We start from the raw sequence: 18066 nt of genomic DNA, 5'->3' as shown, positions 1-18066 counted from the left end.
AAGAGGTCATTTTGGCCCTGCCATACAGCACAGTGTTTATGGCTCGTTCAATTTCTTTTTCTAAGATAAGGTTGTTTAAGTATTCTGTTTCCTCTGGGCATTTTATATATATATATATATATGTGTGTGTGTGTGTGTGTGTGTGTGTGTGTGTGTGTGTATACATGTATATATATATACATATATCTATATCTATATATATATATATATGTGTGTGTGTGTGTGTGTGTATATGTGGGAAATTTATTCATTGGTGGTGCAGTACCCTTTTCATTTTTGATAGTGGTAATTTTGTTTTGAACCTTTCCTTTCTTAAATCAAATTAACCCACTTTTACTCTGTTTGTTTTCTTTTTAAATTAAATCAGCTCAGTTTTCTATATAAGTTCAATTTTTTATTTCAATTTTTTTAACCTCTCCTTTGATTTTCAGAATTTCTATTTTGGCGTTTAATTAGGGAGAAAAAGAGAAATCTAAAATAAACTTGTAAAGGTAGGTGGAACCAGAACATGAATGGGCTTTAAATGTCAAACAGTGGAACTCACATTTAATCCCAGAGGCAAGGGGGAGCCCCTGGGCTTTATTGATTAAGGTAATGACAATCAAAACTATAGTTTCAGGGAATCCCTTTGGTGATCCTTTGAAAGGTTTACACCTATGTCTTCTTACTGTAACACCAATATTCTACCTCTAAAGCATGCTGTTACCTTCCAGGCACTGAGATGAAGAAATTGGCAGTCCACTGGAGTGACAGATGCTCAATTGCAAAGTTTGGCCTGGTGCCTGGAGGTTTGGGGCAAGCATTTAATAACAGTAGATGGCTTAGGAGGAGGCCACCTGTTACAGCACCTTTTGCCAGTCTATATCAGGTCCTCTTTATTCTTCCATTTTAGGGGGCATAAACTTGAGACAATTGGAAAGAGGGGCAAAGGATATTCCTCAATCCTCTGTAATCAAGAATTATAAGTGATTCTAACAATAGGGTTTAGTATTGTTCATAACCTAGGTTTATGTACTTAACTGTCTATGGCTAAATTAAGTATAACCTATTGTTACGCATCTGTCTAATTCATTTAGAACAGGGACTCAACTGTTTTTTTTCAGTCATAGACATTCTGGTAAAATCTATGAACCTTTTCTCAGAATAAATGTTTTAAATTCATAAAATAAAATACAGAGAAGTTAAAAGGAAACCAATTATATGAAATAAGGATATAATTTTCCCCCCCAGAAACATTCATGGATCCTCTGAAATCCATTCAGGTTAAGAACTCCAGATTTGGAAGTTCTTATTATATTATTATTAATAGAGAGGTGAATTGTTTTACCAGTTACTGAAAAATATTAGGTTGCTGTGAAAAATAAAACATAGTTGTGCATATTTGCATGTTGAAGTTCTATGGGAAGTCTTTAAATTGGACCTCACGAGATTAAATCAATAGCTATAAACTACCACATCATGTTGTTGGGTGTTTGTACAATTCCAAATGTTGCAATAATTTAAGGTAGCTAAATTCCTGATAAACTTGATTCTTTCAAATGAACTATTCAGCTGTACTTTTAATTTACTAGGTGTTACTTTAATACATATATTTAACTTTTACTATTTTCAATCAATTCCTTTTATTTTAATTACCCAAAATTCTTGAAAGGATACGATAGTGCATAGACAGGGCATTCCTGTTTGTCTTGCCACAAATGAAGGAGACCATTAGGCAGTGAAAATAATCATTCAGTATCTTATCTTTGGGTGAAAGATGTTATGATTTAGAGGGAGGATATTGTCTTACATATTACTCAAAGTTAAGGTATAAAGGTAGATTTTCTGAGCTAAGTCAGCTTTACATTCTGCATTGTGTGGGGAATGGGGAAAGCATAGATGAATGTGTTGTTGCTATCACTTCCAATCTAAGCATTTTAGGAATTCAGCCAAACTGAATTCAAGTAGATTTAGGTAGTATCCAAGCAAATAATACAAGCTTTTGAGAAGATTACTGAACAATTTGGCTGAAGTTGACAGAGGAAGTTTATCTCATTAGCCAAGCCAAAATCAGAGAATATGCCTGAAATTCAAGGTGTAGGTAAAATCTATATTGCCTCATAGTTTCTTACCAAGTGAGTATTTCTTGCTATTCCTTAGGCCCTACTGGCTGTTTTATTAAAACCAAGTGACTCATGATTTAATCACAGGCATGATTTTCCCAGTACTTTACTGTACAATTCTCAGTCTCTTATCACAGAAGTGTTCAATGAATTATGTCATAGCTACCTAGAAGTCATTTCAGTTCATTTTAGACACTGGAATTGTTTATGCTGCATTATTTCTTTTGCTTCTAGCTCCCTTGGTCTTGACTGTCATCTAAGTTATTAAAAGTAAGGGAAAGAAACAGGATTTAGCATTTGTTAGTAAAGATCGGAGATCATCCATTTACTTAAAAATCTTTATTGAGCATTTAGCTACATACAAACCACCATGCTAGCTTTTCCATGGACAAAACAGAGAAATTTAAATTCCTTGCAAGAGTTTACAGTCAAATTAGTAGAAATGATAATAAATTGATATAGTTATAGCATATTTTATAACTTAAAAGAACCTTCAAAAAGCTCAGTGGAAAGGACACTAGCACTGTAGTCAGAGAATTTGAATTCAAATCCCACCCCTGATATTTTTTACCAGTGTGATCTTGGATTAGACATTTAAACACCCTGGGCTTCAATTTCTTTATCTCATAAGTGAGCAGTTGTGTCTAAATGGTTTCTAAGGTCCCATCAAGCTCCAGATCTAAGACTCATTACTTCATTTTTTTTCTTTACCGTAGCATTTAAAGGAGGCACATTAGAAAAAAAAGCCTTATGATTTCATGGATGTTAGGAATTCCCTGTATGTAACTTCCTCTACCAAAAGAGGCCATCAACTCCTCTGTCTTGAATGGTCTTAAGGAGTTGCCTAGGGGCACTGAGGGGTTAAATGGCCTGCCTGCCTAGAGGGCATGACTCTGAGACTAGATCTCTATCTACCTCACCACTTAGGAATATATCACTAGATCCACTTCATAGATAAAAAAAATGAGCCCCAAAGAGATTAAGTGACTTGGTTAGGGTCTCATGGCTAGTTAATAGAAGAACCTATGCCAAAATCAAGGCATTGATTCCATGGGGAAAAAAATGTGGGGAAATATAGAAGCATGTAGATGTGCACATATGCATATATATTTACAGATATACATACATATGCATTTGAATATACACATGGATGCATACATAACTATGTTCATATATGTGAAAGCATGATTACTCCAATTCTTATTGCCACCCTCAACTTCATCACTGTGTAGTGTGGGTGTAAGGAGGTGGAAAGGAAATTCTAAAAAATGGAGGAATCAGGAAAGCACACAATTAAGCTGAGGCTTGAAGGAAACTAGAGGTACCAAGAAGTATGTGAGAAGGAAGAGCATTCTAGGCCTGGTGCACAGACTGTAAAAAGTCATAGAGACAGGGGATGGGATGCTGAATGTGTATAAATACGTCAGACTTATTGGACCATGGAGTATATTAGAGAGAGCAATATGTAGTCAATCCTTATAGCTATGGGATGTAGTCAGATTGTGAAGGGCTTCAAAAGTCAATCAGATTATAGTTGATCCTAAAAGTAATGAGGAGATACTGAGTCTTGTTAAGCACAAGTGACATGTTCAGACATACGCTTTAGGAGAAGCCATTTGCAACTATGTGGGAGATGGGTTATAAGAGGATAGAGAATGGATACAGTAAAATCAAGTAAGATACTGTTGAAACATTCTGAGTCAGAGAAAATGAGGAGTTAGACAAGTGTATTTTTATTATGAATAGAAAGTAAAGAGATCTGAAAGAAAATTGGATATGGAAAGTGAGGGACAATTAAGGGTGATTCCCAGGTTGTTAAACCCAGGTAACTGAGAGATTGTGGTACCCTCAATATAAATACATAAGTGTGGAGGAGGAGTTGCTTTAGGGGGAAAGATAATGGGGGCTGTTTTGTAAATTTTAAGTTTCAGCAACCTACATTATACCTAAGGGACTGTCCAGCAGTCACTTGACTACATGATGCTGAAATCTGAAATCTCAGTACTGAACTCTGATGCACAGGGGCTAGGACATGAATAGTATAATTTACAAAGGAGTCTAAGCCACATCAGTATGATAAGTAGGAAGAGAACCATGAAAGAATTCATAAAAGCTAAAAGAGCAGAGAAAATCTAAGACAGAGATTTAGCTAAATTATTTCAATGTATCTGAGGTCAAACAATTGCTTGATAAAGCAAGGATACTCAGAATTAAATTTTTTCCCTCTTTAATTTAATTTAATTGTTTACCCTCTTACAAATTCTACTTGTTAAATTTCAGAGAACTACAAATTTGTGTTCTAAGATGGGAAAATTACACAGGGTGGTGCCAATTTTAATATAAGAATGTTTTTATCCTATTAATAACTTAATACCCTAAGATCATGTGAAAATAAGAATACTAAGCCTTTGGAACATAAATGGAGTTGGAAATGACTATATCTAAAACCATGCTCAGTTAATATCAGATTCTCTTTTCTCAACTCTTTTTAAATTTGATAAAATAATTGAGGTGACTATATACACATATATAATGAATATAGTGCTTCAATTGTTTGGTTTTACTATTTTCAATCTTTATACTCCCTTTTTAAAGAACTTTTTTTTCCCAATTTTTCTACCAGACCTTTTGACCATATTTACATGTATAATGCTACCTCTGATTCTTAAAAACAAAAAAATAGAGCTGTCTCTCTACAATAACTATAATCATATTTCTCTTTCTGACTGATTAAAGCTCTGAGAGCCATATGCTCATTCTTGACAAAGTCATATCTTTGGGGATTTTGTGTTAATTTCCCTTGTTGTTGGTAAATAAATGATAATTCTTCCTATCAGTAGAGATTCCCAGTTTCCCTGATGCTCACCCTCCACACACACCCCGTAAAGTTTGTAACCTGAAATGTGAGACTCACTTTTCATTGTGGATTTAGTTTTAAATTACCTTTCAAAAGTAGGTAAGTCTCCCAGCTTTTTGGGGGATTTATCTGCCAAGGCTGGTCACTTTGTTTAGCATAACTCTGGTTTCTAGGATTTTAGAGCTAAAGATGGAGGGGACAGATAATAGGAGGAGTTTGCTGCTTCAAATATTACCAACCAGAATACATAGGATTCAAGTAAATTCAAATTTTACTAATTTGTTCTCTATTTGTTATTGTACATCTTGACTTATGTAATTTACAAAAGAAAACCTACTTTCAAGTATAGTTTTTTTATTTGCTTATTGTTCTGAGAATTAAAAAAACATTTCTTTCTAAGTAGGTCACATCAAATTGCTATTAAGAAGATAAGCATAAAAGAGAATAAAAGCAAAAGATATTTTCCAATTAAATTTTTATTTTATCACTATGGTTTCTATTTCTTTTATATTTTGCTCACAAATTTCATTTTTGCATTTAAACTTTCCTTCCTTTCCACTTAAAATATTTATAATTGTTTTTCTTCCTTCCTTCTTTCCTTCCTTCCTTTCTCCCTCTCTCCTTCCCCTCTTTCTAGATAGATACACAGACGATATAGATAAATGTATAGATTATATAAATATAGAAGAGATAGAGATATATAGAGACAGACAGACAGATAGATAGAGAGATATTTAGATAAAATCAATCATGTGTCTTGGAAACCTAAGAAATTAGTAATGTGGCATTCAAGGTCATGACAAATTCTGAGATAGGTTCCCTAAAACTAGCGATGCTCATGCATTCTGGGGGCAGAAATGCAGAAAACAGTTATTGTAGTCATTGTCATGCAAGGAGATGATGAAATTCATCCTTGGGAAAGTTTAGTCTTCATTTCCTTAGTCCTGGGGAGGTTCTGGAAGAGTGGAAATGGTGCCCCGGAAACAGCTGCACCATTTGGTGGTTCCTATTAAAGAAGGACTGTAAGGTTAGGCATGAGAATTACATTATCATGAGGAAGAAACATGCATAAAATGCCACCATGAATTTTGTTACCATAGGCCTAAAATCCATTTACCCTGCTTAAATTCCAACTCTGCCAAAGATGATATTTTATTGTCTAAATTTTTCAACAATCAACAACAGCAGCTCAAAAATACAACTTAAAATTCTTTCAATACCTTGGAATTGAGCATATTTAGAACTTATTTCTCTAGAATAGTTCATCTTCCACTTTCTGAAAAATATTGTGGCCAAAACAAGTCCAGGATTTAACAATTCCTCTTCTTTTAGAAAAGAGAGGCTGAGGAGGTCTACCTTACTGAAGGCAACTAGATATTCTCTATCTGCTGCTTATAGAGGATTCTAATGACTCACTAACCATTTTTATTCTAGCCTTTCAATTCTGAACATCTTTTCCTTCGATAGAGAAAATAAAATAAAATGAAAGTTAAGCAGATGTTCCTTCTCTGTATTCGCCATTATCATCATTTCATACAACCAGAATAGTAGCCCTATCCTTTCTTTGATCTTCTTTATCTCTTCCCAGATTATTTTTCTTTAAAGAACTTGCTTAATAGGTTATGGCATTCAACTTTGGCTTGTTCTGAATTTTTGCATTCTTTACATTAGGTGTGTGCACAGGATGTGTCAAGTACTTACAGATACATCTTAACATCTCCCCCCAAAAAATAGCTCTGTTTTTTTAATTATATCACATGATAATCTTGTTTCTTTTAGAAGTATAAATTGTTTTATCATGCTTTAATCTAATTATTTTTGTTTGATTGCCAAACAATATTCTTTATGATTTTTTTTAAATGTTCACATCTAAATAAATAAATAATTACCTGGGTACAAATCCAAATGAAATATGCTGAGCACACCAATATTCTTGTAACTAGCCTTACAGTTTTGTCTACTCTTTTGTATTCTTTAATTACCTGTCCTTGATTCGATCTTATGTACATGTCTCCTTAAAACTAAGTTGGTTGTTGAGTTCCCCACATACACATATTGATTACAAAAGGAAAGTCTCCCTTTTTCTTCCTTATTAATTGTGTTTGTTTCTGTCTTCAGAATTTTGTTCTTATTTCTATCTTGTATTCATGTAGCACTTTAAGGTTTTTGCAAAGCATTTTACATATATTATCTAAGTTCAGTCTCACAACAACCTTGTGAGGTAGGTGCTACTTCATTTACCTCAATTACTGACCCCTGAAATTGGAAGTTATTACCTCCATTTTATAGGTAATGAAACTTAGACTCAAAGGTCAAATTACTGGTCCAGGAAGTGTCACACAACTAGTGCCTGAGGCAAGATGAAAATTCAGTTCTTCCTGACTCAATGTCCAGTATTGTATCCACTTTACCACCAAGCTGCCTTTTTTTTTAAAAGCATTCCTTCCATCCAATTTTCTCCCTAGAATTTAGGATAGAAAATTCTACTAAGCCTTTCCCTGTATTTTTCAAATTCACTTCCAAATAGCTAAAGGGGATTTAAGATCATGCATGGCTTTGCACTTCATATGCAGAAGGTGGGATAAAATCCTGTCAAAATAATCCAGTCTTGGTTGAGAAAAGGCTGGGACTCCCCTCAAAACCCCTCTGAACACCTTTAAATAACACCATAAAACAAATTCTAAAGTGGCAGAACACACAAAAGGATGGGGTGAAAAAAAATTTCTAGCCCAAAACAATGTAGAAGGTCAGCATGAAAGATCTGTAGAAGTGGGGTGAGAGTAAGCACAGTTAAGCATGGACTACAACAAAGCAGACCCAGGCACCAGCAAACCAGGAGCAAGCCTTGGGAGCAACTGAATCATCTGTCACAGGGGCTGTTTCCAGAGCTCTCAACCTGCAAATGGTATGGGTGCAAACAACTGTTCAGAAGGTGATTTACAGGGGTCTCTTTTTGACACTGGGGCAGGACTCTGTTCCTTTGCCAATATGTTGATTCAGGTCACAGTCCTATGTGACAGTCCCAGGGCAAGGGGGAGAACTAGCATACCAGAACTTGCAGCTCAACTGAAGCAGGGACTATTATCACAGCTCCAAGGTAGAAAAGAATGCTGGTGGTTGCTTACAGAACAGAGCACAAGCCAAGAGAGTAGTAAACACAGCTCTCTTTGTATCAGACCACCTTAGAACTGAAAAATTCCTCATCCCTAGAAGTATCTCTGAAAAGAGTTGCAAACACAAAACAAAACAAAAAAAAAGCTGATGTCTGGGACAATGTACCCACCACCTTGGAAACAGAGGCTCACTGTGGCAGAGTTGAAAGTCAAGAAAAAGACTGGAAAAAAAGAACAAAGAACAGGAAAAAATTGACTACAGAAAGTTCCTATGGTGATAAAGAAGATCAAAATACATATTCAGAAAGCAATAGACTCAAAATTTCATACCCAAAGCCTCTAAGAAAATATTTTGAGTGCAAAAAGGATTTTTTAATTAATTCATTTATTTTTAGTTTTCAACATTCACTATCATAAGATTTTGAGTTCTAAAGTATATACCATTCCTTCTCCTCCCCCATCCTTAAGATGGCACACAATCTGATACAAGCTCTACATATAGATTCATATTAAGCATATTTTCACATTAGTAATGTTGTAAACAAGAATTAGGACCCATGAGGGGAATCATAAGAAAGAAAAAAGCAAAACAAAACAAAAAAGAGAGCAAATAGTATGCTTTGATCTGCATTCAGACTCCATAGCTCTTTTTCTGGATGTGGATAGCATTTTCCATCATTAATCTTTTGGAGTTATCTTAGATCCTTGCTTTGCTGAGAAGATCTAAGTCTATCAAAGTTAGTCATCACACAATGTTGATGTAACTGTGCATAATGTTCTCCTGGTTCTGCTCACTTCACTCAGCATCAGTTCACGTAAGTCTTTACAGGTTTTTCTGAAGTCAGCCTGCTCATCATTTTTTTTTTGGTACAATAGTATTCCATCACATTCATATACCATAACTTGTTCAGCCATTCCCCAATTGATGGGCATCTCATCAATTTCCAATTCTTGGCCACCACAAAAAGAACTGTTATAAATATTTTTGTACACATGGGTCCTTTTCCCATTTGTGTGATCTCTTTACGGTACAGCCCTAGAAGTGGTATTGCCGGACAAAGGGTATGCACAGTTTCATTGCCCTGTGGGAATATTTCCAAATTGCTCCCCAGAATGGTTGAATCAATTCACAACTCTGCCAGAAGTGCATTAGTGTTCCCATTTTCCCACATATTCTCCAGCATTTATCATTTTCCTGTTTTGTCATGTTAGCTAATCTGATAGATGTGATGTGGTAGCTCAGAGTTGTTTTGATTTGCATTTCTTTAATCAATAGTGATTTAGAGCATTTTTTCATATAACTACAGATAGCCTTAATTTCTTCATCTGAAAACTGCCTGTTCATATCCTTCAACCATTTATCTATTGAGCAATGAATTGTATTCTTATAAGTTTGACAAAGTTCTCCATATATTTCAGAAATTAGACCCTTATCAGAGACACAGGCTGCAAAAATTATTTTCCTAGCTTCCTAAGTCCCTCTAATCCTGGTTGCATTGGCTTTGTACAAAAACTTTTTTAATTTAATGTAACCAAAAATACCATTTTGCATGTCAATGTTCCCTATTTTTTCTTGCTCATAAATTCTTTTGTTTTCCATAAATCTACAAGTGAACTACTAATTCCTCTCCTAATTTGCTTATGGTATCAGCCTTTATACCTAAATTGCGTACCATTTTGGCTTTTTCTTGATATGCAGCATAAGATATTCTATGCCTAGTTTCTGCCATACTGTTTTCCAGTTGTCACACCAGGTTTTGCTAAATAGTGACTTCTAAACCCAAAAGCTGCTGTCTTTGGGTTTATCAAACAATAGATTATTATAGTCAATGACTACTGTGTCTTTTGTATCTAACCTATTCCCCTTATCCACCACCACTCTATTTCTTAGCCAGTACCAAATAGTTTTGGTAATTCAATTTAAGATCTGGTACAGCTAGGACACCTTCATTAGCATTTCTTTTCATTAATTTCCTTGATATTTTGGACCTCTTGTTCTTCCAGATGAATTTTATTAATATTTTTTTCTAGCTCTAAAACTATTTTTGGCATTTTGATTGGTGTGGTACTGAATAAGTAAATTCGTTTAGGTAGAATTGTTATTTTTATTATATTAGCTAGGCCTACCCATGAGCAATTGATATTTTTCCAATTATTTAGATCTGACTTTATTTGTGTGAAAAGTGTTTTGTGATTGTGTTTACAAAGTTTATGAGTTTCTTTTGGCAGGTAGACTCCCAAATATTTTATAATGTCTACAGTATTAAATTTATCTTTCTATCTCTTGCTGTTGGGCTTTGTTAGCAACACATAGAAATACCAATATTTTACTTAGGTTTATTTTATATCCTGCAACTTTGCTACGGTTGTTTATTATTTGATCTTTCAATCTTTCTGAACCAATTGAGCATACCTTTATCATTCCTCTTGGTAGGTCTTCAGGATGTGCTAAATGATTTAATTAAAATCTGTCCTCCTTTCCCTAATGCCCATTTGGAGGAATTCCTTCTCTAACTAGCAAAAGAAATCACCAAATGTCCCCTGAAGATAAACATGCAGACTTCAATTATCTTTTCTAAAGTTCTAACTTACTAATATACAACAGGGTTTTCATTTTCCCCTGTAACTCTAGTTACCAATGTTATGAATCTATATACACAGCTGAGGCATGTTGTATAATAATCTCTTTCATTGGCATTTTCATTCCTTCATATAAAAGAAAATTATATTGTTACAGTAAAGTATAAAAATCTACAATGACAGCCTTTGCAGGATCTAGGAGAAAGAAAGGTGGTAACCTGGAATCAAGTTTTGGCTGACTGTTAGAAAAGAAGTTACTACTACTTAGAGGGAATCCAGAACACACAGTGCTTTAGATTATCACCTTAAACAAACCATTATGGTAGCTTTGCAAAATGAATCATTGGTCTTAGGTCCAGATCTCAAGACACCATGGCTAAATTGTAAATTCATGAGTCTAAATTTTGGGGCACTGGTACCCTCTTTCTTCTATTTGAAATGTACTTTATTAATTATTTTTAGTTTTCAACAATCACTTCCATAAGCTTTTGAGTTTAAAATTTTTCTCCCCTTCACTCCTTGCCTCCATCCCCAAGATGGCATGCAATCTGATATAGGCTATGCATATAAATTCTCATTAAATGTATTTTCACATTAGTCTTGTTGTAAGGAAGAATTAGAACCAATGGGAGGAACCACAAGAAAGAGGAAACAAAGCAAAACAGAAGAAGAAAAGAGCAAATAGTATGGTCTGATCTGCATTCAAACTCCATAGTTCTTTTTCTGGATGTGGATAGCATTTTCTGTAATGAGACTTTTGGAGATGGCTTAGATCCTTGCATTGCTGAGAAGAGCTAAGTCTATCAAAGTTAGTCATCACACAACATGGCTTTTACAAAATCACAGATAAATTCATGGCAGTGATGATGTCTTTTATGTTACTTGTCCCCTACAAACAATTGTTAACTATATGTTGTATTCTACTTCTACCCAGTATGCATTTTTTTCTATTCAAAATCATGTTGAATATAGAATGACAGGGCAGTGTTGGCAGATCGTGGATGCCTAACTGCTTCTGCTATATCCATTTTCTGGGGAAGAGAAGACTTAATTCTCAAAGGCTGAAACCTCATGCTCCACCCCCCCTTCCAGTAAATTGACTCTAAATGAAAAGAAAATACTGCATTTCAAGCCTATGAATATCTTTAAGTGGCTAAGATACACACCAGAATTGAATTGTCATTGTATTTACTGAGACTGTTCAATGATTAAACATCATTTGAAAATAGAATTCCAAATTCAATGATTCACTACAATTGTTTCAGGAATTTCCACGTTCATGTTTCTTCTGCAGAGAATAAAGCAATCACCAGACAAAGGAATACCCAGAATCCTCCCCATCAAAATGCAAACAACACTAACTTGGAAGTTCAGGTTAAGGCAAGCTCCTAGAAATACATTTTATAGTAGGTTAAGTTTACAAAGGGAGTTGCTGTTAATCCTACAACATATTAGTTTTCCCAATACAGTCTCCTTTAAATCAAGACTCTGAAACATAATGAAGAGTGAAGCCAAAGAGCCAAGGAGCATTAAGTGATTCTGATCTTAAACAATGTATAAAGGACTATAATAGAAGAGGCAATTGATATGAATTTAGGATACTATGAGGTGGCTATTGAATTTAGAAGAGCTAGAGCAAGTGGAAAGTAATCATGAACCCACTTGAAATGGTTGTCTGAACAAATACAGTCTAAGGGGGCAGGGGAGATTTGTATTTGAGGTGGGGGGATGGAATTAAATTATCTAATCATGTATCCACTCAAGTCATTTCAGAGAAACACACCCATTGATAAAAATCAACATAGCTCTCCTGCTTCCAGTAATGTATTGGAGTGATTGAATTCCTCACAATAATTTTGCCCTTTCCTTTCAATCATTTTTTTTCCTTTTTACTGTTTCCAGAATTAGTGGATGTATTCATATCCCCATATTATAGCTAACCCTCAGAGAGCAAAACATATGCATTAGAGCCACTTGATGTCTGCCTGGCCTGCTTTCCATTATGGCCTCTCCTTTTCTCCCATGCTTGCTAGCCCCTCTTGACTTTCTCTTTACCCCCTACTAAGCTGTTGAAAAAATTATCAAATATTCATCATAAGAAGTAATTGTGGGTATTAAAAATTTCAAGTCATCACTATTATAAATTGACTATTGGATATTAACTTTTAAAAAAATAAGATGCTGCCTGCCCAGAAGTGTAATGGAAAAGATTGTTCTGAGGAAAGTGCCTCATCACCATTCCACAGAAGCCAGAGAAGATGATGACATGCCAGCTGCTTGGTGTGGAATGCTTAATCTTTATGGGCTCCCAGAAGTTTCCATGTAGTATGGAGGAATTCATATTTTTATTGCATCTTATTCTCCCAGCATGAAGAAGAATTTAAATTTCTTAATTGGATTTCCTTCTCTCAGCATGAGGAAATGCAACTGTTTCACTGGACCCAACTGCTCTGCAGTCACACATTGAACAGCAAGAGCTGCATGGCATATTTATGTAGCAGAAAGGAAGGGGAAAATTCTGAACTTCAGAAGCCACTGGTATGAAGAGGCTGATTTTTTCTGCATCAGATAAAGATGGAAAGAAGCTGATGACAAAGAAAACATGGTCATTCTGCCCTCATGCATTATCAACACTTCCCATAGGTCACTAATCAAACAATTAGGGAAAGGGGTGGCAGAAATCATGTGTATTCAATTTGTGGAAACCTGAATCTAAATCTATAAAGACTCTGTGACCTTGAATCTCTATTCTGCAAAAAAGTCCTGGAATACTCCCTGTGTTCATCCCCTAGTGCTGACCTTTATTGGAGGGAAGAAGATAATGAAGAAATCTTACACCTATACCCCAGAACTGCAGGAGTATAAATTAAGGCCACCCTGCTAGTGCAAGGGACAGTGAGATAAAATATTTGGGCAAATCTCAGCAGCAGTAGACATTAGGAAGTCCAAATGAGTTAGCAGTTAGCATTAAGAAGATTCATTGGAAGGCATACAATTGATATGAGTGGCACATTCTCAGGGAAATTTGGCAACAGTGAATAGGAGGAGCTCTAGACCTGAAGGCAATAAAGAGTCCTAGGAGTTAGTCACTGAGATATAGCCATAGGAATGGAAATTCAGGGACAAAACAAAATTTTCCCTTAGTAATGTATGAAGTAAGGCATCATTGAACTAGGGTATTAACCAAGAGTCAAATGCCTGGAACCAGAGTGACATGTTAAAGTCAGATCAACAGTGAAGAATGTTTGAGGGTGAGCTATAGAGTCAAGTACTCTTAATGTTTCCTCTGTGTCAGGGTAAGAGTATTCACAAAGGTTGAGGAGAAGCTCTATCCAGAAGTAGAGGTTAATTAGCTAAGACTATCAGGAGTATGATAGGGTAAAGAATCAAAACAATTACTGCATTGGAATCTGAGGTCCTACTGATAATAGCACTGTGTCTTTCTTGATCTTTTCACAGCCTTTAACACTTGTAGATAATCCTCTTTTGTTGGATATTTTCCCTAGATTTTTGTGACACTACTCTCTCAAAGTTCTCCTACAACCTGTTCTCATCTGATTCTTTGCTGATTCTTCATGAAGTTCAGGTCATTAATACTGGATTTTACCCAAAGTTCTGTCTTGGACCCTGTTTTATTGTCCTTTCATATTATCTCATTTGTTGATCTTACTAGCTCCTATGGGTTCAATTATTTCTAGGAAGATGTTTCTCCAATCTGTATATGTCCCTTAGGTATTTCAACGTGTACAATAGAATTCATTTTTTTTCCAGTTACCACCTTTCTTTCCCAATTTCCTTATTATTAATGAAGGCACCAAGGCTTATAACCCTGGCACCAATCTTAACACCTCACTTTCATTTACCCCACATATCTAATCTAGTCTGTTGCTGGCTTTACATTTCTACTTTTACAATATCTCTTGTACTTGTCCACTTCTCTCCACTCACACAGCTGCCACTATGGTGTAGGTCTTCAACCTTGTAAATCTGGAAAGCTGGTAGTAGCCATCCAATTGGCTTTCATGTCTCAAGTTTTCCCCAATTTCAATCCATCTTCCTAAAGCAAAGGTCTGACCTTATCCTTCTCTAGTCAGTATACTCTAGTGGTTCCCTAATACCTCCAAGAAAAATTGTAAAATACTCTGTTTAATGCCCTTTTTAACCTGATTGTTTCCTATTATTCCTAAATCTTCTTGTGCTCTACTACTCTCTGCACACTCAATGATCCAACTACACTGGTTTACTTGCTATTCCTGACATGATACTCCATATCCTGACTTCATATATCTGCACTGGCTGTCCACTCTACCTATATTAATTTACTGCCTTACCTCCAAATCCTAGCATCTCTGGTTTCCTTCAAGACACAGCTCAAGCATTACCTTTTATAAGAGGCCATTCTCACTCCTTTGTATTGATAGTTCCTTTCCCCTAAGATTAACTTCCCTTTGAACTAGATGTATAGACAAATAGTTATCTTATAGTTTATAGATTGATAGTGCATAGAGTGATAGATAATGTGTTTATGTATGTGTGTATATGTATACATATATATATTTATACAGTATATGTTTCTTGTATATGTAGATAAGTAGTATGTGTATAGGCATATTTCATTATATAAATACAATCCAGTTAGTTATTTTCATGTTATCTCCTGCACTAGAATATGAGATCCTTAGAAGCAGTGTTAGTTTTTTTTCTTTGTATACCAGTACTAAGAACAGAGCCTAGTACATTGTTACTGTTCAGTTGTTCAGTTGTGACTGACTCTTTCAGATCCCATTATGGGATTTTCTTGGGAAAGATACTGTAGTGGTTTACCATTTCATTCTCCAGTGGATTAAGGCAAATAGAGGTTAAGTTATTTGCCCATGGTCACACAGCTAGTAACTGAGATGAAATTTTAACTCAGATCTTGCTAACTCTAGGTCCAGTGCTTTTTTCATCGATCCACCTAGCACATGGTGGCACTACTATATAGCAAACATTTAATAAATGATTGTTTACAGAGGCGGAGTCAAGATGGCGGAGTGAAAGCAGTGACTTGCTTGAGCTCTCCCCCAAGCCCCTCCAAATACTCATAAAAAATGGCTGTAAACAAATTCTGAAGCAGCAGAACCCACAAAAAGACAGAGTGAAACAAATTTCCAGCCCAAGACAACCTGGCAGATTGATCAGAAAGGTGTATCACGACGAGCTGGGAGTGCAGGGCAGCGTGGGCTGGCAGTCCACAGCAAACCTGGAGCAGGCCTCAGAGGACTGAATTGTGGGCAGCTCTGTCAGTTTCCAGGCTCCTCAATCCACGAATGCCAAAGACAACTTAGAAGGTCAGTGGGAAAAGTCTGTTTCTGAGGTGCTCAGAGAGGAAGTGGGGTTTCAGCTCCATTCCCCAAAAGCGTGGCCCTGGGGGGGGGGGGGCAGCTGCTTCCTGAGCTTCCTGCCCACACACTGAGGGGGAATCAAATGGCTGATCAGAGAGGGATTGCAGGGATCTCTGCTGGTGCTCAGGCAGCAATCTCTTGCTTTGCCCGTGTTTGGATCTGGGTCACAATTCTGGGAAGTAGTGCCAGGGTGAGGAGGAGTGCTGTCATGGTGGAGCTTGTAATGGCTGTGGAAGAAACCCCTCCTCACAGTTACAGGACAGAAAGGAGTACTTGTGGTCACAGGCCAGGAAAGGAGTAAACACCTTGCCCCGTATCATAACACCTTGGAAGAACTGAAAATTTACAGGCCCTACAAGTATCTCTTAAAACAGTTGTACAAACCCCTGAAGCTTTGGACAGTACATTCTTCACATTGGAAGCAGACTCTTACCTTAATAAAGAGTTTAAAACTCAAGTAATTGGCTGGGATCATGAGCAAGCAGCAAAAAGAGTCAGACTATTATCTTACTTTGGTGAAAGAAGATCAAAATATACAACCAGAAGAAGACAACAAAGTCAAAGCTCCTACATCCAAAGCCTCCAAGAAAAATATGAATCAGTCCAGGCCTTGGAAGAGCTAAAGGGATTTTGAGAAGCAAGTAAGGGAAGTAGAGGAAAAACTGGGAAGAGAAATGAGAGTGATGCAAGAAAATCATGAAAAACAAGTCACAGCTTGCTAAAGGAGACCAAAAAAATACTGAAGAAAATAACACCTTAAAAAATAGCCTAACCCAAATGGCTAAAGAGGTCCAAAAAGCCAATCAGGAGAAAAATGCCCTAAAAAGAAAAATTGGCCAAATGGAAAAGGAAGTCCAAAAGATTACTGAAGAAAATACTTCCTTAAAAATTAGAATAGAGCAATTGGAAGCTAGTGACTTTATGAGAAATCAAGACACTGAAAACAAATCCAAAAGAATGAAAAATTAGAAAACAATGTGAAATATCTCATTGGAAAAACAACTGACCTGGAAAATAGATCCAGGAGAGAGAATTTAAAAAGTATTGGACTATCTGAAAGCCATGATCAAAAAAAGAGCCTAGACATCATCTTTCAAGAAATTATCAAGGAAAACTGCCCTGATATAGTAGAACCAGAGGGCAAAATAGAAATTGAAAGAATCCACAGATCTCCTCCTGAAAGAGATCCCCAAAGGAAAACTCCTAGGAATATTATAGCCAAATTCCAGAGTTCCCAGGTCAAGGAGAAAATATTACAAGCTGCCAGAAGGAAACAATTCAAGTACTGTGGAAACACAATCAGGATAACACAAGATTTAGCAGCTTCTACATTAAAGGACCACAGGGCATGGAATATAATATTCTGGAGGGCAAAGGAGATAGGATTACAACCAAGAATCACCTACCCAGCAAAACTGAGTATAATCCTTCAGGGGAAAAAATGGTCATTCAGTGAAATAGAGGACTTTCAAGCATTCCTGATGAAAAGACCAGAGCTGAATAGAAAATTTGACTTTCAAATACAGGACTCAAGTGGAACATGAAGAGGTAAACAGGAAAGAGAAATCATAAGAGACTTATTAAGATTGAACTGTTTACATTCCTGCATGGAAAGATGATATTTATAACTCATGAGACCTTTGTCAGTATTAGGGTAGTTGAAGGAAAAAAATATATGTATGATAGATAGATAGATAGATAGAGGGCACAGGGTGAGTTGAAGATTAAGGGGTCATATCTGGAGAATAAAATTAAGGGATGAGAGAGATGATACTCAGAGAAAAGAAAGGGAGAGGTAGAATGGGGTAAATTATCTCACAAAAAAAAACAAAAAAAAGCTCTCACAGTGGAGGGGAAAGCAGGGAAGGTGAGAGGGAATGAGTGAATCTTATTCTCATAGGATTTGGCTTAAGGAGGGAATAACATACACATTCAATTGGGTATGGAAATCTGTCTTACCCTACAGGAAAATGGGGGAGAAGGGGACAAGAGAGCAGGGGGATGATAGAGAGGAGGGCAGATTGGGAAAG

Source organism: Phascolarctos cinereus, unplaced genomic scaffold (genome assembly GCF_003287225.1).
Source record: "Phascolarctos cinereus isolate Bilbo 61053 unplaced genomic scaffold, phaCin_HiC Scaffold_4;HRSCAF=312, whole genome shotgun sequence".
Classification (NCBI taxonomy): Eukaryota; Metazoa; Chordata; class Mammalia; order Diprotodontia; family Phascolarctidae; genus Phascolarctos; species Phascolarctos cinereus.
This window is presented reverse-complemented; position numbering follows the sequence as displayed.